Consider the following 27,051-nt stretch of genomic DNA (forward strand, 5'->3'; position numbering starts at 1 on the left):
CCCTTCAGTTCATTATTCCTTTGAGCACAATAGTATTCCATCACCAACAGATACCATAATTTGTTTAGCTGTTGCACAATCGAAGAACATCCCCTCATTTTTTCCATTTTTTCCCAAGGCTAGTAACCTAATATGCCATAAAGACTCTATTTTTCTTGCCTATTTCCTCCAGGAAAAAAATATGTTTAGTACATATTTTTATAAACAAATGAAACAATTGGGCTTCACTCAGTAGGAATATCTAGCAGAGTTTCAAGTTGTGAGGAACTTATTCCTATTATTTGTCCCATAAGACATCATTTTAATTAATGAATGATGAAATTAGGTTTATTAGTTAAGGGGATAAACCTAATTTCATCATTCATTAATTTTTTTTATTATTTAAGGGGATGGGATATATGGGGTGCTCAGGGAGGGGTAGTATCTCTGGCATGGAGGGCTTGTCATGCCATCCTAGGGCAGCTCTCCAGCCTATGACCCCCACCTGACACCCAACTCTCACTTGTGGCTCCCAGTAGCTGCTAGCATGTGGCAGTGGCCACACCCCAGGCAACGACTTCGACAGGCTGGCCAAACCTTGTGAGGGTAGCCATCGGGTCGTCGACCCATGGTGAACCAGGGCTTTGCTCACCCAGCATGTGAAGACTACTTTGGCTGAACAGATGGAAGAAACCAACAAGAAGGTTCAACAGCTGAAAGGGCGATGCAGCAAAGCACTGTGATGTGCTTAGGGCGTGTTGGAGCACAAAGGACAACACGGCCATCCAATGCAGCTGAGGAAGTCTCCAGACATAATAATTTTTCGTGCCACTGGACCCAGGCTTCCAAAGCCAAGAGAGTGGGACTGTCTCTGTGCATCGGCTTTTCCACTTAAATCTCTTTCATGCATAAGTATCTTTGTGCAGACTCATCTATCCTAACCCCATCCACCCTCTTCAAGACCTGCGGCGATGGGGGAGTAACGATGCAACAGGTGGAGGTGACCACTGGCAGTTGTAGTCACTATCCTACACATAGGCTGCCCATGGACCAGTGGTCGCTCGGCCCTGTGGGCAGCAGGGACATTCGGCAGCATCCTGGGCGACCGAGCAGCCCTCTCTAGGACAGCACTGCTCACCCTAATCAAGGGAGGAGACTAGAAAAGGTGTCCCAAACATTGCCTGCCCTACAAACACCCAGTCAGCACACCGTGGCTGGAGGGTCATCCCCTTTAAGAGGTTGAAATCAAAGAAGAAATACAAAGAAACTCCTACTAGAAGCATGGAACATCAGGACATTACTTGATAGAGAGAATACCCCAAGAACTAAGAGAAGAACAACTCTAATTGGTAAAGAACTGGTGCAATATAACATTGACATCGCAGCCTTAAGCGAAACACGCTTACCAGAAGAGGGATCACTCAGCGAACCCACTACTGGATACACCTTCTTCTGGAAAGATAGAGCCTCAAATGAAGACAGAATCCACGGTGTTGGCCTGGCCATCAAGACTAGTTTGCTCAAACAGCTGCCAGACTTGCCTGTGGGCATCAGAGAGAGGCTCATAAAGATCCGCTTGTCTCTTAGCAAAGAACTGGTATGCCACAATCATCAGCGCATATGCACCTACACTGACCAGAACAGAGGAGACCATTGAGCACTTCTACTCTGACCTGAGTGCCGTCCTGCACTCAGTGCCCACAAATGAAAAGCTGATACTACTGGGAGACTTCAACTCCTGCGTTGGCCAGGACCATGAAAGATGGAAAAGAGTGCTCGGCTAACACGGCATGGGCAAAATGATCAACAACAGCCTACTGCTACTCAGCAAATGCTCAGAGTTTGAACTCACCATCACAAACACTGTGTTCAGAATGGCGAACAAATATAAAACAACGTGGATGCACCCAAGATCAAAACAGTGGCATTTCATTGACTACATCATTGTAAGCCGGCGAGACATCCAGGATGTAAAGATTACCAGAGCCATGAGAGGAGCTGAATGCTGGACAGACCACCGATTGGTTAGAGCGACTCTTCAAATGCGCATTGCTACTCGCCATCCAAAATGCGCCCAGATAGTTCGAGCATTTTACAAAGTGAGTTGTCTTAGAGATCCATCTTATTTGCAAACATTCCAGTCCTGCCTGGACAACAAGCAGTCTGGCAAGGGACCACTCAATGGAAGCTCAACCGAGAAATGGAACCAGTTCAGAGACGCAGTGAAGGAAGCATCAAAGGCAGTCCTAGGCCCAAAACAACTCAACCAACAGGACTGGTTTGACGAGAACAACAATGCTATTGAAGACCTTTTGAGCAAGAAGAACAAAGCCTTTATGGAGTGGCAAAATAACCCAAGGACAGATTCAAGTCTCTCCAAGCCATGGCTCAGCGAGAGACCAGGAGGATGCAAGACCGATGGGGGAAAAAAGGCAGAAGAAATCCAGCGGTTTGCTGATATGAAAAACTACAAACAATTTTTCAGTGCCCTCAAGACTGTCTATGGGCCATCAAAACCCACCACCACTCCCTTGCTTTCCTCTGATGGTGACACTCTCATAAAAGATAAAAAAGGCATCAGCAACAGGTGGAAGGAACACTTCAGTCAGCTTCTCAACTGACCCTCTTTAGTCGACCAAAGCGCCCTTGACCAGATCCCCCAAAACCACTCCATTGAACAACTTAATGTCCCTCCTTCAATAGAGGAAGTCCAAAAAGCCATTAAACAAATGAATGCAGGCAAGGCACCCGGTAAAGATGGGATCCCAACTGAGGTGTACAAGGCTTTAAATGGAAAGGTGCTCCAGGCATGCCACATACTACTGACCAGCATATGGGAAGAGGAAGACATGCCCCCAGAACTCAGAGATGCCTCCATCGTAGCCCTATACAAGAACAAAGGCTCACAAGCAGCCTGTGACAACTACAGAGGCATCTCATTACTCTCCACTGCCAGAAAGATCCTCGCCCGTGTTATACTCAACAGGCTCCTATCATCTGTTTCAGAGCAGAAGCTGCCTGAATCACAATGTGGCTTCCGACCAGATCACAGCACCATCGACATGGTCTTCACGGTGAGGCAAATGCAGGAAAAATGCCTTGAGCAGAACCTGAGTCTCTACATTGTCTTCATAGACCTGACAAAGGCGTTCGACACAGTGAACAGGGATGCATTGTGGGTGATCCTTAGCAAGCTTGGTTGCCCAGCAAAATTTGTCAAACTGATCCAGATCTTTCATGTCGACATGACAGGGGAAGTCCTATCTGGTGGAGAGACTTCTGATCGCTTCAACATCTCCAATGCAGTGAAACAAGGCTGTGTCCTCGCTCCGGTACTATTCAACCTATTTTTCACCCAAGTATTACGACATGCTGTGATGGATCTAGACCTGGGTGTCTACATCAAATACTGACTGGATGGCTCACTATTTGACCTTCGCTGCCTGACTGCAAAAACAAAGACAACAGAGAAACTCATCCTGGAAGCTCTCTTTGCAGATGACTGTGCTCTCATGGCCCACCAAGAAAATCATCTCCAAACCATTGTGAACAGGTTCTCCACCACAACAAAACTGTTTGGCCTGACTATCAGCCTCAGCAAAACAGAGGTGCTGTTCCAACCTGCACCAGGGAGGCCAACTAACCAGCCATGCATTACAATCAACAGCATGCAACTTTCTAACATCAACACTTTCAAGTACCTGGGTAGCACCATCGCCAACGACGGGTCCCTAGACCACGAGATTAATGCCAGGATCCAAAAGGCCAGCCAGGCACTTGGGGGGCTGCGCTGCAAAGTGCAAACATAGAGATGTAAGCACTGCGACAAAGCTCAAAGCGTATAACGCAGTGGTCCTCAGCTCGCTCCTGTTTGGTTGTGAAACATGGACACTGTACTGGAAGCACATGAAACAGCTGGAGCAATTCCACCAATGCTCCCTCCAGCCTATCATGAGGATCTGATGGCAGGACTGAATCACCAACCAGGAAGTCCTCAACAGAGCCAACTCCACCATCATCGAAGTAATGGTCCTCAAAACCCAGCTACGATGGTCTGGACACGTCATCCGCATGGACCCACAGCGAATACCAAGACAGGTATTCTATGGTGAACTGTCAGCTGGACTCAGGAAACAAGGCCGACCAATGAAAAGATTCAAGGATCAGCTAAAGTCCAACTTGAAGTGGGCTAGCATTACACCAAAGCAACTAGAACTTGCTGCCTCTGTCAGAAGCAGCTGGCGAACCCACATTCACCATGCCACCACCACCTTTGAAGATGAGTGACGTCGACGTCCTGCCTCTGCATGTGAACACCAACACCAGGCCACAACTGCACCTCCCGTAACAACTGGTGTCCCATGCCCCATGTGCCACAAACTTTGCGCCTCAGCCTTTGGACTCCAAAGCCACATGAGGGTGCACTGTAGATGAAACTGCACAAAGACAATAGTCATTCTCGATCACCGAGAGACTACTACTACTACTAGTACTACTAGTTAAGGGGATACTGACATGAGGGCTTGCTGAGCCCTTTTCGGGTCTGCTTTCCTCTTTGATGTTCACCTGTCACCTAGTTCTATCCTGTGGTTCCAAGAAGCTTTAGTATGAACAGCAATCACACTTTAGTAAACTTTCTTTGCAAGCAAGATAAACTCTCAGTTAGTTAAAGAGCATGTATATGAATACTTCCAGAAGAAGTGGTAGATAAGAATGATTGGTTCTAAGGACCATGAAGTTTGCTGAAGCAGGTAACATGGAGTGCTTAGAGTTTGGTTAGACATCAAAGAAGCCAAAGTCATGCACTGCATCTGCACCATCACTAGTCACCTTGACGTTTGTCTTACTACTGTATTTTGATGACCCTGAGAGAATGAGGATGACAACTTTGTGCATCTCTGACTCACTTAAATCCAGTTATGTGGAAGTCAAAAAGCATTATTATCATGATGTTATTTGGGTCCTCATTGAGTAAAAAATAGAAGAACAATAACCATTCAAGTAAATAACATCTCTTTTAACCTTTTAATTTTGTCCTCTATAGAGACACAGAGATTACCACACTCTATTCTATGTATAGCTTACTGTTGCTTAGAAAACAAAGAAAGGGTGCCTGAAACTCTACCTCAGAGGGAAAAGTATAAAATCTCACAAAATCTGAGGAAATTCTGACATTGGAAAAGAGGAGAAACTGAAGAAATTTGGGAGAATGAGAAGTGATCAAATCAGTATCTATGAAATTCAACTAAAACCCTAATACTAGTTGATAAATCCTCATGCTAACTACTTCCCCAAGGAGAATCTGAGATGAGAAATAAAAATCTCAAACTATTTGAAAAATTCCTTTCCTATAGCTCCTGACCCTTGTGTCCTGAATTCCATGGATTTGTCATGCAATACATATCTGATTCTGTTGACTATAGCTGATAGGAGGGAATGGCCTTAGTCATGGCACTTTCCAGTGTAATTAGAAATTGCTATGGGTGTGAGTGCCTTTCACACATGGATTCCTTCCCACTTCTCTAGCCTTTTATCTTAGCTCTAGAGCTGGTTGATTTGACCCTGAACATATTTGCATGTCCCTGGTACTTAGCCACTTCCTAGCCCTATGTATTGCTAAAGTAGGTGGCTCTAGCAAGCTATTGCCCTAAGATGACAACTATCTGAATATCCTTTTCTACTGAACTTTTGACCAGAGAATTACAACTGCAAGATCCTGTTAATCTGCTCTTGTTAGGTTCCCAGCACTAAGTAGTCTGAAATTTCTTTGAACTCTGCAAATGTACATATCTCAGTAGATTCCCATATGAGAGGTCCAAACCCATTGGCAGAGCTCACGTTACAAATAAACTACTCCGCCAATAAATAATTACCATCTGTCCCTTTTCCACATAGCTCACTCCAATGGGTTTTCTGTCCTTATATTACTTTTACTAATACTAATACTAATACTAATACTAATACCAATACTAATACTAATACTAATACTAATACTAATACTAATACTAATACTGAAAGTGGATTTTACCTGAAGTGGAATTCTTAACTAGAATCAAAGTTCTCAAATGGAGAAATTTCTTAACCATAGAATAAAATAGGTACAATTGCTATCCATTCTTATAAATCACTCATTAAGTCCTTGAGCACTTTTTACTGTTAGGTGGAATAATGATTTCTGGACCTAGAGTCAGGCAGACATGGGTTTAAATCTTGTTTTCAGATACTTACTGCATGTTTGACCCTGGGAAAATTTCTCTACTTTGTTCACTATCAGTTCCACATCTATAAAATGCAGAAAATATTAATTTTTATTTCAGAAGAATTTTGTGAAGATCAAAGATAATGAATGTAAAGAACATTGTAAACTTTAGAGTACTCTATAAATGTTAAGTGTTATCATTATTCTCATAAATTTTCACAATTGAGTCATTCAACATATTAGGCAAAAGCCTCTCTCCAGTGTTATGGGCAATTCTTTCCAGCATAGTTGCATGGATTTAGAAGAGGATCATCAGTCAAATCATTGAATAGATGGAGAATATGAAGCTTATTGGGGTTATGTTTGTTTTCCAATTATTTCATTTTACAAAAAAGGAAACTAAGGTCCTATGTAATGAGGTTTACTGCCGTACAACTCTCAGAGGGAATTAATAACAGAAATTCTTTTTCTATATTCAATGATCTTTCTCATGTAAGGAAATTATTCCTCCTTTTCACCACAACTATGCTCAACCTGGACATAATCATTGGGGTCAATTGATTCTACTTATTCCCATAATGCTGCCTCCTGTACTTTTCTTTCCCTATAGGGGCAATTTTATTACCTTGAAGAACTATACATATTTTCTTCCTTTATCTTTAGTTTTCTTCTTGGCTCCTGAACACGTTTCATTTTACACTGCAAGTTTGTTTTTCATTTTTCAAAGTCACTTCAGGCTCCTGCAGTCCCCTAAGATTATCGTTCTTTTTATGAGAAAATAGGGAATAAGAAAGATAAATGGAAATAATCTAAGAAAAAGCCCCACCCTGCATAATATTTAAAGCTCATTGGGACCTATTAAATGTAAACACAAATTTATATCTAGATATTTTTTCTCTTAAATTCAGAACCATTTTTAAGGCTCTGCTACTGTTACTTGTTTAGGAAAAAAAGTTTAAATTTCCCTATCATAAAACATTGATTATTATTTCTGATATTTCACAAATTAAATTTAGATTTGGGGTGAATGAATGCCATGGATCATGTTATCTATTAGGCAGGGTCATTTTTTTTGTATTTGAAAATGCACATAAATAACAGATTTTAAAATTATTTTAATTAAATGTATAAACATTCTTTTGTTCTATAGTTTTTAATTGAATTGACTTTTGGTAGTTCTAAAGAACAGACCAACATACCTTAAATTACAAAGTGTCTTTGCTAAGCTTTCTGTCTGCAAAAAGCCAAAAGATCAGGTAGATATTTGTTAGTTTCCAGAAAGAGATTGGGTTTGGGGGTGGGGGGAGAAAGAGTCTTGAAAGGTAAAAGGCAGGATAATTTTTATGAATTTGATATTTTAAAAGATATAATGTATAAGAAGCTTTGCTGTCATAGGTAAAAAAGAAGTATTCCATTAGCGTTAGATGGTAGATTTCCTCTCTTTTACTTTAAAGTATACCCACCTCTCCTAAAATATAAATCAACCACATTAGGATTGTGTCTGAAGGCTCTTAAAATTAGTGTGACATAGAGGGAGCTGATGTGCCTTGGCATTAGAGGACTTGAATTTATATATTAGCTCCATTAATTATTAGGTGGATGACCTTAGGAAAAACACTTTATTTTCCTGTGCTCTAGTTTATTTACAAAATGAATAATACTTTTCCTTTATATATCAACTTAAATGATTACCAAAGTCCTTTTCAAACATGAAATCACTATGTAAATATAAGCTATTACTTTGAAAAACCTGTGATTTCATTGGAGATTTTCAGCTTGTCATTATTTTCTAGGGTTGAATCAATTCAATATCTGTTATATATCTTCATGGATGTTCATTCATTCCATAAGTATTTAAGTTTCTGCTATAAACCAAGAAACACAGACAAAAGAGAAATAGCCTCTGCCTTCACAAAGTTTACTTTATATCAAGGGCACTACATAATAAGCACATAACATGACATAAAGGGTTTTCAAATTAATTCATAATTTTGGAGATATTAACTGAGGAGCAATGGGAATAAGCACAGACATTGTGTAGGAGATATGATTTAAACTTTAAAGGAATCTGAGGGTTCTTTTAGGTAGAGGTTAAGAAGGAGTTTCTTCTGTGTATGGGATGGGGATGGGCACTGCTTGGTAGATAAGATTGGCAAAGGGGTCATCAGGTAAGTCAGATTGTAAGTAGCATAAAGTTACTAGTGGATATATATATATATGTATATATATATATATATATATATATATATATATATATACATACATTAATACCAGAAATGTGAGCTAAGAAAAAATGTAGAGGATTTTTAAAGCCAAAATAGTTTGCATCATGTCCTACTAGCGTGAAAGAACCATTAGAGATTTGTAAACTGGAGAATGAATGACACAGTAATATTTCTCTCTTAGTTGTGTCAATTAGGTAGCTATGTGGAAAGATTAGAGAGGAGAGATTGAGATATTGGCATTTGTTGTAGTATAGTAAAAGTAAAAAGTGACAAGGATCTGAATTTATATAGAAATCATGAGTATAACAAGAAGATATTTGCAAGAGATACTTTTGGAGAAATAATTAGTAAGACTTTGTACATGATTAGATATGGAGTTAAGGGAGAGTAGGAAGTCAATGATAACTGGTTTGGCAACCCAAGGTGATCAGACTCTCATCTCATTATAAGGTTGGTCTTCAAAAATATATTATATAATAATTCCTCTAATATGAAGCATTTCTAACTTGATAAGACATTATATTTTTGACTATATAAATGATAGCTATTATTATTATCAATGTATTATTATTGACATGAACACTATGAACTTGGTTTTATTTTTTATATTTTGATAACTGCATTTGAAAATATTTTTTCTTTGTAATCTTTTCATTTTATTTTATAGATTTAGAAACATTATGCCCAGATTAGGTCCATAGTTTTTAACAAAATGGTTCATAGCACCCTTCATCTTCTCCATCCTCCAAAAAGAATAACTCTTGATCTGCATTAACCATGTCATTTTAAAATGGTGAAAAAATGCTGGGAAAAATGTAGTGAGTTATTCAAGAATATGCAGCTAGAAAGTAGCAGATCACATACTTAAACCCATCTTCTCTGGTTCTAAGGCTAGTAATTTCCCTTATTTCATATTCAATATTGATATTTCAATGTGAAGCAACACAGGTTCCTTGATTCCAGTTCTTTGATTCAGTTTATCAATGCCTCAATAGTTAACTTTTCCCCAAAAGATGACTGTTATGTTCTGTTTCTAGCATGTTTCCCAGGTAATACGTAGCAGTAAATGATGCTGTCCTTCAAGCTCTTGCCAAATAATGGTGGAGGATTTACTTTTATCTAATATGCTTCATACTGTTAAGCTGTTGGGCCAGTGTGATAAATGAGGAACTTTACTAAAGTATTTTGCTTTTAAGGAAATAATTTTGTGAGTTTCAATGTCACAGTATTTGGCAAATTTTTGGGTCTCTAAAAGTAAGGTTGAGTGATTGAAGTAGATAAGATCTAAGAAAGAATTGCAGTGCAAATAAAAATGTAAAATAAATGTCCTTTCAACTTTGATGGAAGAACCTTTTTGCTATTCAAAATTCTGAAATATTCTTCTCATCCCATGGGACCACATGACTCTTATCTCAAAGAACCTTGAGTGATAACTTAAAGTCTTAATGAACTACAACTTATTATCTTTTTTAAGCTATATATTTTTCTAACTTAGTGCTGATTTTATTAATAAGGTCCTTTAACTTAAAGGGTGATGATTTTCTAAGCATTAGTCCAAGGTATTTTTTGTGGGAAAAACTAAAAGTATACTTGAGTTAAAAATGTGTAATACTATGAAAGCATATTACCCAGAAGTGTTTTTCTAAAAAAAAAAAAAAGAAAAGTCCCACTTTTCCATTTAATAAAAGTATCTTTAGATATTGGGTCCAAATAACAAATGATCAACCACGCCAAAATTCAAGCCAATTATTTCAGTTTTGAAGATGACATATAAGTGAGGGTTGGGAGATTTCAAAAAATAGCTTCTGCTGCCTCTACTATTATTTTGAACAATTTCTTTGGAAATGCTTGAATTATTAAAAAAATAATGTAGAAGAAAAATGATTTATTGTTGATTCATGGTTGTTGTAAACATCTGCTTCTTTTGAAAAACCATCAGGAATGAGGTCATTGATCATGAGGGATTCATCAGATTCATAGAGAGACTGTTGGTTGCAGGAGGCTATAAAGAGAAGATTAGAAACTGATGGATCAAAATATAGGAAATAAGTTCAGGTAGGATACATGAAAGACAGGAACAAGTTCAGATGTCTGTGGTGTAAGGAATAATTCACAGGCATGTTCCAACTCATCTCCTAAGTCCTTGGAAATTTTGTTATTAATGGTGCCAGGCAATTTAAATTGAAATCATTAAAGAAATAGCTTGTAAGTGCTGAAGTCATGATTTAAATCTGATTTGACTTCAAATCTTGTGGCTTTTGTTTTTCAAGGACTAAACAGGGAAAGAATAAATTTCATATTTTGTCAAAGATTTATGAATGTCCCATCTGACTGACAAAAAGTGCTGATAGTGGAAGAGGGAGGACAAAAAGGAGGTACTATGTATGCCTCCTACTTTGCTTCTAATAAATTTACTTCTACCTGAAATACTATAAAAGATGCTATAGATATTCATTGAAATTTCCAAGAACATACTTTAAATTTATTCTCCATTGCATGTCTAAAAATTTTCAGAGTTATTTTGAAAATTGTGGCAAATTATTAATTAATGCTATATAAAATGAGAAACTATTTGCAGGGCTTTTTGAAAAATCCAAGCAGAATTAAAAAAAAAAAGCCTTGGAGGCAGTGTCATCAAGCTTGAGAAACATTAGCATAAGTGGAATTTCAAAGTCCTGACCAAAAACTTTCCACCCTAAAAAATCATTAAGTTGATTTGAAAAGTGCCCTAATTGACACACAGTTTATTAAAACTATTTAACTCTTTGCAGATGTGGCCGTGTTAGAACACTGGCTTGTTTGGGTGCAAGGTGGTTACCAACCAATCCTCACCTGCCCCTCTCCATATGTCACTGCTACTTGAATAGATAGTAAGATCCATACAAACATATCCATTCAAAAATGTTAAATATTTAAGAAAGGAATGAAGGGCAATCAATATTTCATAGAAGTCAAAAGCAGAGATACAGTATCTCTATTGAAATATTTTAGTTGTAGAAGAAAATTTATTTATTCTTTGAATATATGGACTACTCAATAGGGAAGACAATAGTTCCCTTTTTAAATTAATACCATTAAAACAGTAAAATAACATAACAAATTTTAATTAAGCTGACAAAGAATTCTAGACCTTCTAAATATCAAATGGCAAGACATTATTTTCCAAGTATAACATTACTTTCTCAATTTTTATTTACTTCCCCAATAGATTTTGATACAATATTTTTTTAAAAATCAACTGGAGAAAAGCCTAAAGAACATCATCTCTTAAAACCAATACACTAAATAAGATGCAATACAGATCAGAATACTATAGCAATTCAGAGAAGCCATCCCAGGCATAAAATGAGACATAAAAATGATGATACAAAAATGGCAAAATAAATCCTAAAATATCACACTGTCACTAAAATGTCAGACAACTTATTTTCATTGATTTGACTAACTTGACTGATAGTTTTGATATTATAAATATCTAAATATAAAATTGTGGTTGCACATAGATATTTTAGTGTTACTAATAGCCAAGAATCAAAGTTTTAGATTTGGAAAGAATTATAGAGTTTATCTGACCCAGTGCTCTAATTTATAATTATTCTCTAGAACACACCCTGAAATCTGAATTAGTTTAAGAAAAAAAAAAAGGTCATTAGCTAGAAAAGAGTTGTCTGGAAAGGAGGCTACCAATCTCCAGGTCTAGGAAGATTCATATTATATAGGATTTAAACAAGGGTACCTATATATGAATCACAATAACACAGAGGGCAGACAACAGGTAAACTAGTTAGATTGAAATTGCTATCAGTAAGTGTCAACATTTGATAAAATTTGAGAGAAAACCAAAACATAGGTTTGGGTGGACTGAAACGGAGGCTTGCTAAGGAAACTGGTATCATAAATATTTTGATTGGGTTTAGGACAATGATGGTGAACCTATGGTATGCATGTCAAAAAGAGCACCATATGAAGTCTTCTCTGTGGGGATGCCTGCCGTTACCTACCAGAGTTCATTACTAGAAAGTCAGAGGGTCTTGGGTTGGATCTGTACCCCTCCCCTTCTCCATGTGCCTGAGGACATTCTTCATGTAACTCAACCCTCTTCCCAGCAGCTCAATGGGAGTGCTTCCTCCCTCTCCTGTCCAGCGTAAGATTCTGGGGGTGGGACTCACATGCTACATGGTGGTGCAGTGCAGATGGCAGCTTGTTGATTCTATGCTGAAGATGATGCCAGTGGTAGGGTTGGAGAGGAGCTAGGTTTGAAGGAAACATTTTCCAGCATGGCACAAAGCTAGAGAGAAGTAGAAGTGGAGGGGAGGGGAGTCCTTGGGCCACTTTCATATCCCTCTCTACCTGTTTCTCATGACCTGTCCCTTAGTCCAGCAGCCCAGTGGAAATGCTTCCCCTCTCCCCTCCCCGCCTTCTGTTGGGGGGAGGCAAAATGGGAGGCAAGGATGGGCATGGAATGTCACTTAGTCTGGGGTGGGCATGGCATTCCTTTTGGGGGGGGATGGACACAGCACTCTTTCTTAGGAGTGGGGTAGGGGCCAGGCCCAGCACTCCATATGTAAAAGGTTCACCATCATTGGTCTAGGATCTGATATAATACAAAATTCTTTGTAGCAATATTTAGCATTCATAGAGAGGTAATGAGGTCAGGATGACATTTATAGGGCAAATAATTTTTAGTCACATGAAGGTAGATTTAAACAGCATAATCATTAATACATTTTCTCAACAATATAATGAAATATTTTCTACAGCTGATAAGGAAACTGAAGGCAAAAGCAATTATATTATTTGCATGACTCACACAGATAGAAAAAAAAATAGAGACAAGATTCTACTAGCAGTCCCCTAACTCACAATCTAACATTTAATACAGGGTTGCAGACCCTTTTCACCAAGTAACAAAAATATGGCCTACCTGGGCCTTTGACATTATCATTCTTGGCAGTTCTACCAAAATTTTTCATTGTACTGACGCAACTTTCCTTACCATTATATAGTTATTAGTATTGGTTTGTTTTGCTAATCTGTGCTTTTTTTTTTCTTAAGAAGTCTTTGGCAGGAGAAGGGATATGAGGAATTGAGAAGTTACAGGGATATATGAATATGTATACATATATAGATATATATAAATATATGTTAAAACAATATACATTTATATAAATTTGTGTTTAAATGAGTATACATATATATATCTACAGTATAGCATATTAATAAAGACAGTTTATAAGTATTGCATCTTTACATTAGTAGTATTATGTGTATTTTGAGGGGTATTAGTGGTATTATGAGTATTATAAGGGGATCTCTTCCAAGGTAGTTTAAAAAGAATTGATGTTGGGGAAGATGGTATATGCCTTGCAGAAATAAAAGGGTAAGTATAAATATTGGCTTATCAGTGAATGCAGATGTGTATACATACATATATGGATGTACAATACTGAAGCAATGTATCAAATTAATAAAATCAATGAAGATATCAGTTACCTCCCATATGTCACCATTTTATGTTTTGGGGGAGACACAGCAGCTATTTTAGAAAGCATTTTTTCTTTCTTTTTCTAGGATGACTGATTTTCCCCTTGTTTTTATTTTTCTTATTGTTATTTTTCTTGCCAAAATATAGCTTTCAAGAAATCAGGATTTTCTGCTGCTGACAAATAAGGCTAAATGCACTAAGCTTGTATAGCTAGACAATATGGTCATTACTTCTTTACTCTTTGTTCTGAACTAATTTTGCTTTCAGATTGATCAGAGTAAAAACAAAACTCATTCCTGGTGGCTACTGAACAATATATTTAAGTACATATGGACCTATACAGTAGCTTGAAACTAGAATAGTTATATTGGGGCCCTACATGAGATGGGAGAGGTGGTAAAATATAATGGAAATTTTCATTTACTCCTTAATAAAAACAGTGCTTCATTTATGTTTCTATTTTCTACTGTATTTTTTGTATCTACTTGATGAAGAAAATATTAGGAAGCTAGTCATAGTGAAAATGTTAAAAAGCATTCTCTGCATTGGGGAGATTGTGGATAGTTAGGAAATCAAAATTTAATTGCAGTTCCTAGAAATTCATAATCACTGAAGACTATAGATACATAACACCAGAAATGGATCCAAATGCACAGGATTTAGAACTATCATTGACATACATATAAAACAATTCAATAAAAATAAATTTAAAAATATAGAAGATAATTTTTTCAAGAAAATTTTTGTTGGGGAGGCTGGGTTGCTCAGTGGATTGAGAGCCAGCCTAAAGATGTGAAGTCCTAGGTTCAAATCTGGCCTAAGGTAGAACTCCCTAGCTGTGTGACACTGGGCACATCATTTAACCCCATTGCCTAGTCCTTACCACTCTTCCAACCTTCTTACCAACCTTCTCAGAACACAATGTAATGAAAATAATAATTAGTAAGGGTAAATGGAAAAATAAATTTAAAAAATTAATTGGAAATTAAACAATCCCAAACCAGCTAGTTAAAGAACAAATCGTAGAAACAATTAATAACTTCATTGAAGAAAATGACAATGGTGAGATATCCTTTCAAAACCTATAATAATACCTATATGAACACAACTACAAAACATGCTCCACACAATTAAAACTAGATATAAACAACTGGAAAAACATTGATTGCTCATGGATGGGATGAGCTAACATAATAAAAATGACCATCCTACCCAAACATATCTATCTATTTAGTGCCATACCCATTGAACTACCAAAAAACTTTTTTACTGAATTAGAGAAAACCATAACAAAGTTCATTTGGAAGAAAAAAGGATCAAGGATATCCACGGAAATGAAGAAAAATAATACAAAGGAAGGGGGCCTTACAGTCCCAGATCTCAGACATATATTACAAAGCAGTCATCATCAAAACAATTTGGTACTGGCTAAGAGACAGAAAGGAGGATCAGTGGAATAGACATGGGGTAAATGACCTCAGGAAGACAGTCTATGACAAATCCAAAGACCCCAGAGTTGGGGACAAAAATCCACTATTTGATAAAAACTGCTGGGAAAATTGGAAGACAGTGTGGGAGAGATTAGGTTTGGATCAACACCTCACACCCTACACCAAGATAAACTCAGAATGGGTGAATGACTTGAACATAAAGAAGGAAACTATAAGTAATTTAGTTGAACACAGAATAGTATACATATCAGACCTTTGGGAAGGGAAAGATTTTAAAACCAAGCAAGACTTAGAAAGAGTCACAAAATATAAAATAAATAATTTTGACCATATCAAATTAAAAAGGTTTTGTAGAAAGAAAACCAATGTAACTAAAATGAGAAGGGAAGCATCAAATTGGGAAACAATTTACATAACAAAAACTTCTGACAAAGGTCTAATTACTTAAATTTATAAAGAGCTAAATGAGTTGTACAAAAAATCAAGCCATTTTCCAATTGAAAAATGGGCAAGGGACAAGAATAATCAATTTTCAGTTAAAGAAATCAAAATAATTAACATATGAAAAAGTGTTCTAAATCTCTTATAATCAGAGAGAGGCAAATCAAAACAACTTTGAGGTATCACCTCACACCTAGCAGATTGGCCAACATGACAGCAAAGGAAAGTAATGAATTTTGGAGGGGATATGGCAAAGTTGGGACATTAATTCATTGCTGGTGGAGTTGTGAATTGATCCAACCATTATGGAGGGCAATCTGGAACTATGCCCAAAGGGTTATAAAAGACTGTCTGCCCTTTGATCCAGCTATAGCACTGCTGGGTCTGTACCCCAAAGAGATAATGGACAAAAAGACTTGTAAAAAATATGCATAGCTGCACTCTTTGTGGTGGCCAAAAATTGGAAAACGAGGGGATGCCCTTCAATTGGGGAATGGCTGTATAAATAGTGGTATATGTTGGTGATGGAATACTATTGTGTTAAAACAAATAATAAAGTGGAGGAACTCCATGGAGACTGGAACAACCTCCAGGAAGTGATGCAGAGTGAGAGGAGCAGAACCAGTAGAATATTATACACAGAGATTGATACACTATGGTACAATCAAACATAATGTACTTCTCCATTAAAGGCAATGCAATTTTCCTGAACAATCTGCAGGGATCTATCAGAAAAAACACTATCCTTAAGCAGAGGACAACCTATGGGAGTTAAAACACTGAGGAAAAACAAAGGCATGACTACAGAGGTTCAGGGGACATGATCAATAGAGGAGAGATGCTAAATGAGCACCCTAATGCAAATACCAACAAGGAAATGGGTTCGAAGCAAGGACACATGTGATACCCATAGTAATCGCATGTCGGCTAGGGGAGGGGTTGTGGGGGGTAGGAAAATAAAATTATCTCTATTTCCAATGAATAATGTATGAAAATGACCAAATAAAATAATGTTTTTAAAACTAAAAAAAAAAGAAGTTAAGCTCCTTTAGTTCAAGGGCTAATTTCATTTTTTCTTTCTTTTGTGTTTCTAGTACTTAGTAGTGTAAGGATGATATTAGAAAATATGCATTGTTTTTATTAGTTTAGAGATAGTAAGTAATGTGGCTGGCTTGAGAAAAGAACTGGAGTTTGAAGCAGAGCTGAGAGGACATGTAAATTTCTGATGTGACAGTTATAATTTTTTTCTGTCAATTGCTCTCTGACAGTTGGGAGTTGATCTCTAGCAGTTGGTAGAGACACATACTCAAAGAATTTCTCTCAGGGCTGGAGGAGGTAACATCTTTGCCTCTCTCTGTCTGAGGGAAAGACCTGAAGGAGCTCAGTGTTTTCCTATCCTAACTTTGGAAATACTATTGAATATCTGTTGTGGTTTTTATACATTGGTTTATATCTGAGAAGATCAAAGAAAGATCTGGTCTTTGGTTTTAACTTGATTCTTATTGAGACTCAACCAGCTAGTTTTTGATATTTTATAATTTGAAGGCAAAATTGAGAAGTATAAGGATAATAGCAGTAGTTTTTATTTAGATAGTATAACTTTGGGTTAGTCAGTCAGGGAAGAGTAGTGTAGCCTGTGAGACACAGAAGCAGTTCCTTGTGGAACCAGGGAGTTTATTTGGTTAGATTTAGAATCCCTTAGAAGTAGAAATCCTTTATTTATCCTTATATATTTAAATAAATACTTTATTTTTATAATAAGAGTCTCTTTAGCATCCTTGTGCCTGGTTCTGAAAGGAAGTTCATATTTGAGCTTCACTTCATCACTGAATATACTTTTGATTATGTCTATCAAAAGTATATGAACATTTTTGAACAGTTTTGAACCTATGTTGAACAATTTTTCCATCTAAATATTTTGTGTAGCTCACAGTTATCAATTTAAAAAAATTTACAGTAGGGAGTCTTGCAAGTTGTTAGAATTTGATAAATACTTTTTGGCTTGACTAGACCTTCTGTACTGAAATAAATCTGAAGATTTGATCCTAGTAGATGGAAGCATTTGTAAAAGACTCTTAACTACCTTCATTCTTTTGCTTATAAAACAGTGCTAGCCCCAAGCACCATTGATCACTAAATCAATCTATACTCCTAGGTAATGTTTATTTCCTTATCCTACTGATTCTTATGTATTCTTTCAGAATCAGTACTAGCATTGTCATTGATTTGTCAATGTATTCTTATAATATTTTGTATTTTTATGACAGATCAATTTATACTATCAGAAAATCCTATGGTATAATCAAATAAGTTAGTCTTTTTATCCTTAAATTTACGATTTAGGAGGGGATCAAAACTATCTAATCTTGTTCAGCCCTTAATCATCCTTAAAGTTAGAACCTGTTTCATATAAATAGTCTTTAGACTAAATGAAAAGTCTTTGAATAACATTAGATAAACTGCAGTGAATTTGCAAAAGAAGTCTATTCTCATTGAGTGACAAATTTTGTCACAACTTGAATAACTTGTTCAAAATGATTGTCAAAGAACCAGAGAGAAATGTTGAGATTCTGGCAACATGAAGGTAAAAATGAAGACACTTAGGGTAGACCTAGAAACAATCACCATCATAGGGGAAAAAAATAAAAATCTTGGATGCTGCCAGGAGTTGTACCCCACTACTCAAGGAATGACAGGTATATATATATACTTGCCTTGAGTCTCTCTACTAGCCCACATTATATTATTCTATGCCTGTTTCTTTATTCCAACCTACCCAGTAAACTGAATCCTTTTCTCAACCACAAATGGCTTAATTACTAGCTAGAGGTAAATATAAATGTAAATTAATGTACAAAGCTAAACTTGTGCTTAAGTGTTAAGAGCTCAGCATCCTCCCATGATGAGAATTTACTGGTCAGTAACCTGGGTCCCTACTGTTAATTTTCCAAGACTGAATATCCATCTACTAGATACTTAAACTTTAGAAAACTTTACTTGCTTTCTTTAAAGACAGTAGTTCTAAAGCAATAGTTCCCACTCCATTTACTATATTTCCCTATTCATAATTTTGAGTTATATGTAAGTATAGTTAACAGTAGCAAACTAAGATATAATTGGAAAGTAACAAATATAAAAGAGGAACATTTAGATTTGGATCATGGAATGGCTCCTTCCCATGTATGAAAGCATGGGTAGGCTATGTTTGTGGGTCAAAGTTTTCTTACTGGTAAAATTGTGATATCAAATTCTATGAGTCTATTGTGTTTATCATTCAAGTAATAATCTAGTTAAGCATAGTGAGGCTCATCAATAATTAGTTGGCCATAGTGATTAATTCATCAAAAATGTTTCTTTGTTCATTATTTTATTTCATAATTCATTCAACATAACATCAAATTTGTTTATTACACAAAAGATAATTTTTTTAAAGGAAATGTGCTATGTGCAAACCATGGAGTTCCTTCTTAGAGAAGAAATGCTGATGGAGTCATATGTAAAATTTCACTAAAATTAAAGCTAATATTTTCAACAGAGCTTTCTCTCCCAAATGAAAAAAAAAAAAACATTATGCTATTTCTTTCCTGTAATAGCAGTATTTCTATACCTTAAGTTAGAATCTCCATTTTAGTGTTCTTCACTTGAATTAGTGTAACATTTTTAAGTCCTTTTTCTCTTTCCACTTGTGATTATGGTAGCCCATTGTACCTTAGGTGTCTCATTGTCCCATTCTATCTTCTACTAATAAATTGGTGCAGGTTTTACAGTGTCCTCAACATGTCCTTTTCACCGAGTATTATTTCCACCTACATGAGTTAAGTTTGCAAAAACACAGTCTTCCTATTTCTCCCTTGTTCAGTTATGTTAAACCAGTGAATAGTGTTGGTTTTTAAATTTTTTGAATTTTTTTTTTGTTTTACTTTGTATAAAGACCTATTTTACTAAGCATTGCAGGGAAACTTGCAGGGCATTCACATAATGAAAAAGAAGAATTTAGAAGTTTAAAAGAGTCTTGTTTTGTCAGCTCATCTTGATACTCTATATAAATACACTAGGAAGTGGTATTAATAATTTTATTACACCTTTTTTTAGTTTCCTTTCTTTGGGCTATATCCCTTCTTGAAGAGAATTGTCTATTTAAGCTATGAAATCATTTTTATCCAAATTTTCGCAGATATTTGTATAACAACCCCTGCAAGGAAGCATATTAATCAAAAAATAATAAAAAATTGAAATCATCACACTCCATTTAGAATCTTTCTCATGGACTTGAAGAAGAGATCCAAAGATGAAGCAAACTCTGGCTGCCACTAGGGTCTTGATGCCATAGAAAGACAATCACCTCTTTGTTCCTATCCTCTTATATTCCCGGAGAGTTTCAAAACTGACTATATATCTTTCATGAAAACAGATCAAAACAAAAACTCTCTGAAGATCCAAGTGAGGGTTTATCTCATGTTAGCTTCTTGTCTTTCAAAACTGGGAAGAATCATGAAGTCCCTGTTTTTGTGGTTAGCTAACCCTTTGCTCTATTTTTCCTTCCCCTTCATAATAACCAAACAAATAAATAAATATACTTCATGAAAAACCTTAATTGACTACTCCCTCTTAATTTTCTTAATAACAGCCCTGATTCTAAGACCAGGCTTTTTTTAAAATGTAGACTTTTCACCTATATTGTCAATTTTAAATTAAGCTTTTCCCTTACTTCAGTATCCAATGTCATCCTGTGTCATTTATTCACACCATTTAATAACAAACTATATTTATCTTCTACCATTTTAACTTCAATTCCCTTCTTTCTATGTCTCATACCTTCTCCATCTCCTTCAATTGTAGGTCCTGCCTTGTTCCTGTCAATTCCTCTTCGGATACTTCTACTGTTTTTTTATGTCTAGATGCAATTTCCTGTAATCTTTGTTTTCCCTATTCACTTTCCATCTTTGCTTATACTTAGCAGTCGCTCCCTCTGCCTGAAATTGCCTTCTCTCTGTCAGCTAAATTACCTGTAATTTTTCTTTCAGGTCATTTCTGAACAAGCATATCCATAAATCCTTTCCTTAACTTCACCCTACCAAACACAACTCACTAATGCAAGTGTTAAACTCCAGAAGAAAAAACAAAACAAATGAAATCCAACTAATTCTCACAAATCTAAGTCATCAATTTCATGATTGTTGTGCTTTCTATTTCTTGCTGGTCTCTTTTGATTGCTTATAAAAAGGAAAGGAAAAAGACAATGACTATATCTATGTGTCTGATTTGGATACCAACTGCTCCTCTAAGTTAGTGCTCACTTTTTCACCTCTCTGAGTCTCCATTTTCTTAGCTTCTCAATGAGAACAAGGAAACTGATTTGCTGCATGGAGTCAAATTCACCAGTATGACCATTTTTAAGGTGTTACTTAAATACTGCTTACTATTACTATTAATGCCTTTCTTCCTTAATCTTTTTTTGGTGGGGGAGGTGGAATAAAATTGTTTTACAAATGCAGTTAGAACTTGGATAACAGGAACAATAGTCAGAGACTGGGAGAATTGAAAGAAATTATTTCCAGCATACTTTACTCATTTGTGCTAGTCCTATTAGTGTCTTAAATTCAAAAGCACAAAATTAATGCCAGTTTGTTGAGAGAAATGGTCTTGAGGAATATCCTTTGATGTGAGAAATGTGCTTAACTATGCAACTCCAATTCTGGAGTAACAAAGAGATAATTTTATTGTAAATTCTCATATTTAGCCCAATTTAGATCAGGTAAATTTTTCTTTGGGAATATTTCTGCAAACTGGAAAATACTGATTATTCTGTTTCAGAATTAAAATACACACATAATACATATCTACATACATATACATACAGCCATATATTTTAATGCATGAATACTTCTGTTTTGTCTTTCTGGTTGGCAAATGGGAATGTGCAATATTTCCTGCAAACAGGCTGGGCCCCATGATAATGTTAGTTCAGGGTGTCGGAAGCACTTGGCATATGCCACCCCATATGTTCTTGGTGTGTTTTAAATTCTAAGCACACTAGGATTCATTTTATTCTCCAAATAATGAGGCATCATTGGTGCATTTTCAGAGAAACTGGATTATCTAGAGGTACCCTGTGACTTTAGGCAGCGCGTTATTTTGCCTTTCTTCTTTCTTCTCTCATTTTAGTAAAGGGCCCATACATAATCTGAAAAATGCATATGTGCTATAATATGACAGAATAAAATATGCAATGGTAACATCTGTGCTTATTTTTTGGTCATAAAGAAAAGTCATTTCCTCTAAGTGAAACCCATTTTGGAATTCTATTGTAACTTTGAAAAGGAAAAAAATTGAAACAATTACAAAAGGGAAAGACAATGAACTCAGAATTATAATTCATGGCCATGAATTATATATATATATATATGTATATGTATATTTATATGTGTATGTGTATATATGTATGTATATGCATACATATATATATACTTTTTCATTTAAACATTGTCTTTTAATAAGAATGTGAATAAAATATATGATGTTTCCAAATATAAGCATTCTCCTTTTAAAAAATGTAAGTTTATAATGTGAATGATTTTTTACATAAAGGATATAATTGTTTTATTTTTCTTTTCCTTTCCTTTTTACTAGCTAAAAGGCTCAATCTCTATATAATAGGAAATCAGTGCTTATTATCTAACCCAGTTCTCCTGAATCTTCAGCTTGAGTAGAGCAATAACTGTGTATGCTTCATCCGGAAACAGAACTCTTTCCCTCTGTATGACACCAAATAACCAGATGCTTGGAAACATCTGGATGACTGACTGAATTCCTGATATTTCTAAGGTTATTTTTGGAATTGGGTAAATTCATCCTTATCCTCACAGGCTTCTTGTGATGGAATGAAGTCATTCTCCTGTTTTGCTTCCAGTGCTAAAGGCTTTGCCACCATAATTCAGCATTCTTCTCACCCTGGAACTTCCCTTAGTGCCTAAGGTTTGTCTTCTCTTTGTGAGTTTCTTTTGTGGTCTCTATTTTGGAAAGTGGCACAAACCAGCCAGACTTCATTACCCTTGTTGTTATGCTACTTATTATAAGGATGTTGTCACAATATAACATCCTTTCCTAAACTCTCATAAAAAAGACTATCTTTTTTAAATAATTTTTTTTTACTTCTATTTGTATCCCCAAGACTTAACACAGTGCCTGGAACAAAGTAATGTTAAGAATTTTTTTTTCCTTTTTGACTATATACATTCTTGTGTTCTGGTTTTATAATGTATTTTTTTAATTGTATATACCAATATTCTATTGAATAAATTTTGTCCCTCCAAATAAATCAGAATTGAAAGAATGATCAATAGACATTGATAAATTAATCAATTCTGAATTGAATTCATTCAAAAAGATGAAACAAAATTAGAAAAAGAAAAAAAAGAATAAAAATGTGCTGACCTTAGCAATTTTCTCATCACTTCCCTTTTCCCTATGTGTCCCATTTAATCATTCTACCTTGATTTTGCATTTTAACCTTATGTTCTTCATAAAATAAAGACATATTTCTCTGCTTTTTTCACAAAAATATGTGTTCTCATCAGGAAATTGAAACTTTGAAAACACTCAAAAACATCATTTAGATCTACTTTACATTTTGCAAAATACCTACTTAAATTTTTAAAAAGCAGCAGTTTTGGTAGTATACATGGATATTTTGGTATATAGTTATTCCCACAGTAGTGTCCTACTCTGATGCCTGCTGTGTTTCTAGAAATAACTTTGGATTTATTAAACATATCATAAATTCAATCAGGACCTATCTGAGGCTTTCATGATGTATAAATCCAGTGATAGACTGGATTTCTGTTGTCTGAAGACCAATATATTGAATAAAATGATATAGTGAACATATCATTAGGTTTAACTCCAAAGGATACATTTTGAAAAACACATTACCACCCCAAATAGTAGAGTGCATAAAATGTCATTCATGGAAGAACTACTTCCAAGATTGGCATGAAATATTCCATACAAATGCAAATGTTTAGCTAATTAAAATGGGAAATTTTTGACATAATTTGTTTTACATTTTCTCATAGTACTTAGTTAAAAATTAAACTGAGGGCAACTAGGTACTTGTCTCAGGGAATAGAGAATCAGGCCTTGAGGCAAGAGAGCTAAGACAATTCCATAACCTCAATTGCCTATCCCTAAGAGTCCTTCTGCCATGGAAGCAATTTTTGGTGTTGATTCTAAGACAGAAAGTAAGAACTAAAAATCAAAAAACAAAAAAACAAAAAAAAAACACTTATACTGAGTCTTATGGTAGGGAAAAATGGGATTGTGAAGACAAGACATGAAAACCATACCTGGAGAAGGGAAAGGCTTATTTGAAAACAGATCAAACATAGAATAGGAAACTGAAGACTCCTTTCAGAAAATTAATTATAATTGTATATGATTGTGCTAAGGCTACTGCAATGGTAGACAACGTACATACTTAAGTACAAAAAAGGTAAGATGAAAGTTAATTAGTGAAATACACTAACATTTGGAATGACAGGGGAAAGCCTTAATTATAAGGTGGGATTTGAGCTGAGATTTGAAGAAAACTAAGTTTAACAATATTGGATTTTTGAACATTCATTTGATTAAGATAGCTAATTACTTCAACTTGAAAGAATCTGTAAAACCAAGCTGAAACATAAATCATTGCCTTGTTACTCTCTGGTTAGTTCCTGCTCTGTTAACTCCTTCTCTCTGCAAAAACCAGTTAAATGTCCTTTTATTTATTGATCTAAATTTTTACCTGATATAAATCTTCCTCTTAGGCTATCAATTATTTTATTTGTCAAGCTTTACTTTGCCCTTTGCCCTCTACAAAATTCCAAATGTGTTTATACTAGCTTGGAAACAAAACCTTTACATTTTAAAATTCTCTGTGTGTTAATAAATATTATTGACAGCAGTATCTATAAATAAAATGTTTTTTAATATTTCAGAGCATCTCAGGAATGAGATGGATACCCAGGGGAAAAGTAACAGCATGTGGTATAATTCAGTAAAGTTAAAAATTATAGGCAATTAATAAAACCATAGCTGTTAGAGAGGATCTATTTTAATTTAGTAATTTTTAAAATGAGGAATTGAGACCACCGAAAATTTAAGTGACTTGATCAAGAAGACATAGGAAAAAATGACAACATCAAGGACTTAATGCTTTGTGGATAGAATTTTTATCTTAAAAAGCAGAAATACTGAGGTTCAAATTCCAGTTCATATGTTGACCATGTAAATGTCATTAAATTTTTATGCTTTATTTTCTTTGTGCCTAAAAGGGAGAAAATAATAAATATAATACTGAATTCTTATGGTCATTGTGAAGAACAACTGAAATAATTCATATTAAATGTTTTAAACTTTATAATGATATATAGTTTAAAAGTACAAAGACATAGAGATAGAAGGGACTGTAGAAGCCAGGTAGTCCAATTCTATATTCATATAATTTAATGTGAAAGATAACCTAATTAAGCTACTTTAATCAGGTTATTCATTTTGCCTTTTTTTCTTTACATCTTCTATATGTAATCCTATTAGATACCCAGTATTATAAAGAAAAGTATAACCATAGATTCAATAATAAGAAAAATATCCTAATTGTTAATTGATTGAATAATTGTATATGAGAAACAATAATCAGTAATCATATTGAGTAAAATTATAAAGACAAACTACTGAAGTGTCTTGGCAAGTGCCAACAAGAGTTCATGCATAAATTTGACATCCTGGAATGAGTCAAAATATTTCTGAAGCCTATAGATTTATGACATCTCAGGTAACTACAAAGTGACTTTGCCTGTTACTATACATGGAAGAGAAGTTACATCATCTTCTCCAGTAAGAAGACCAGGAAATAACTTGACCTCCTAGAAGAAATAAATCTTCTAAAGAGAATAATGCTCATCATCTCCCTGAAAAGGAATATTCAGCTGACTACCCCACACTTTGTGGGAGGGGGCTTCTATAATTTTATTCACTTACATAATGTATGTAAATCATTCATCAAATGGGTTCAGGCTCTTTGATTTTACTGGGCATGTCTAGACCCTGACATAGTTTACTGATCTAACAAGAAACATCAATTTGAGATCAGAAAATCACTTTCCACATTTTTTGTCTTTTTATCTAATAGGAAACTGAGGCATGGAAATAAACTAGGATCATGACTAAAATCACACAGAAAGTGGAAGAGATGGGTTTTGAATGCAGGTCCTCTGACTCATTAGCCAAGGACTTTTCCATTATGCTATGGAAAATGTTACTTGTTATTAAAATCAATATTGTATGATAAAATTAATTTTAATTAAACAAATCTATTCAAAGTATTAAAGTTTGCAAGATATTTAAATAGTGGAAAATATACAAATTTTAGAAAAAATATATGTACCCTCCCTGATGAAACTTAGAGTCTAATGTTAAGATTAAACTTCGCTGGAGTCTATATATTAATTTATAATCATTTATTACATAATGAAAGTAGTTTGGAAAGAGAGAATGCACATAATCATATGTCCACTAACCTAGCTAATCTGACTTTGTTGTTCATTTTGTTGTCTCCATTAGCTAGTCAAGAGAGTGCTGCTTCCTTGATCCCTAATTTATAACCATGGTGATGGAATTTTTTTCTGGGTCTTTGTGATTGGACAGACTTGATATTAGTCCAGGTCAGGCCAGTCTGATGGATTCCAAGAGTTATGGGGGACCAGATGTAAAAACCTCTGGGATCCCTGGGAGCTAGAGGACTTTCCTTATACAGATAAGTCTCAGATCTCAAATTCCCATTCCAAAGGGTGGGGGTGAGACTGAAAGAGATTTTCAAAACTTTCCTTATAGAAAAGAAAGAGGGAAACAAGTTAATATTAAATTTATGTACTAGTTAAAACTCAATTGACACAAAGGCAATAATATATATTATCATATTACATTAAATAAGTATTAAAAGGAGAAAAAAAGGTTCTACAAGTAGTAGAAATCAAGAAAACCTGTAGAAGAGGGTAATTTGTGTTGGGTTTTAAAAAATGAAAATAAAAACTCACCATGCCAATTTTATTAAATTTTGGGCATGGAAAACATAATCAAAATTTTAAAAAAGACAAAAATTGGGGCCATGTTGTGGGATGATTTAGAATGATGTCAATTGATAGAACATAGAATACAGATATGAAATAAGACTAGATAGACAAAGTAGTAGTGCCTAGTGACTTTGTATGAGAAACAATTGAGTTTAAACAT

This window comes from Monodelphis domestica, chromosome 6, assembly GCF_027887165.1.
Source record: "Monodelphis domestica isolate mMonDom1 chromosome 6, mMonDom1.pri, whole genome shotgun sequence".
NCBI classification, from domain to species: Eukaryota; Metazoa; Chordata; class Mammalia; order Didelphimorphia; family Didelphidae; genus Monodelphis; species Monodelphis domestica.